Below are 1,375 nucleotides of genomic sequence, written 5' to 3' on the forward strand. Positions count from 1 at the left end.
TGTGTGTGTGTGTGTGTGTGTGTGTGTGTGTGTGTGTCTTACAGAGAAAAAGAAATCTGCATCCAGAAGGCTACTCACTGTGACTTTGCACACATGGCTTCCACTTTGGGCCTCAATTTCATCATCCATAAAATCAAGGGTGTTAATCAGGAGACCTTGAAAATCCCAGCTTCTGAAATTAATGTATAATGGTTCCAGTTGGAAACTTCATTCCATCAACCTTGATGCCAGGGGCCATGAGTAAAGTAGGTGACCACTCCCTTATTGGCAACTTGGCCTTCTAAACCAAAGGTCAGTCATTCTGACTTTGGAACTGGCTTTAGATCATCTTGTCTAGTCACCTTGCTTATAGATGAGAAATGAACCAGAGGACAAGTGACTTGCCAGGGAGTCAGCTAGTGAATGACAAAGCCAGGACTACAATCCAAACCATACCACCCACTTGTTTTTCACTCCTAACCAAAAGCAAAACATAAAACAAAAAATAGGGGTGTGGGGAAAGGGCAGTGAGAAGTATATATTACTTTATTTAAAATATATAAATATGTTTATAATACATCTTAATGTTTAAAAAAACTAACAAGTGCCAGGCACTGACAGTCTTTTTAGTTCACCACATTCCATTCATCACTACCGAAGGCCTGTGAAGTTAAAGGAAAGCTTTAGGCTGAAGGAGGGAAAGTCTGAACACTTTGGATGACACTGGAAAATAAACAAGGTTGGGAGACTAAAATTTCCTTAACCAAGGAATATCAATTCAAGGAGCTAATACAATTTGGCTTCACGTTAACTAAAATTTAGTGAAAGTTATGCCATATAACTGGGTATTATGTCTTCAATTTGTTAGAGACAAGAATTTAGAGAAAAGCAATGGGCTGTGGACTAATGCAATGTATTTCTATAGAGCCACTGACTCAGATTTGGACATATGTGACCTAGCTCAGTAAAAACAAAAGTACTAAGCAGCTCAGGGTCGTAGCTATTACAGCGAAGACTGGTTGGGAAGACTCAAAGGAACCAGTGGAATCTGAGTTTTATGAAAACATGATTATCTTGACATGGGACCCACTCAAAATCCAAGAATGTGTCTTAATTCTTAAAAAGCTGAGGGATAAATGGAGTGTCTTATAAATAATATTTCATTACGAGAAAGTAATGCATGTAAAAATGGTTCTGAGGGGCCCTCCCTGGTGGCGCAGCGGGTTAAAGAACAGCACTGAGAATCTAAAGCCGCTTCCGCATGAGTTCGATCCCCGCCTGCCCCGGAGGCGACCACATGGCGTGGCAGACCTCTCCTGACCCGCCCGCTGCTCCCCTCCACAGTGTACTTTAAAATGCTATGTAGGCCCTCCCTGGTGGCGCAGCGGGTTAAAGC

This window comes from Condylura cristata, unplaced genomic scaffold (genome assembly GCF_000260355.1).
Source record: "Condylura cristata isolate star-nosed mole 26May11 unplaced genomic scaffold, ConCri1.0 scaffold00011, whole genome shotgun sequence".
Lineage (NCBI taxonomy): Eukaryota > Metazoa > Chordata > Mammalia > Eulipotyphla > Talpidae > Condylura > Condylura cristata.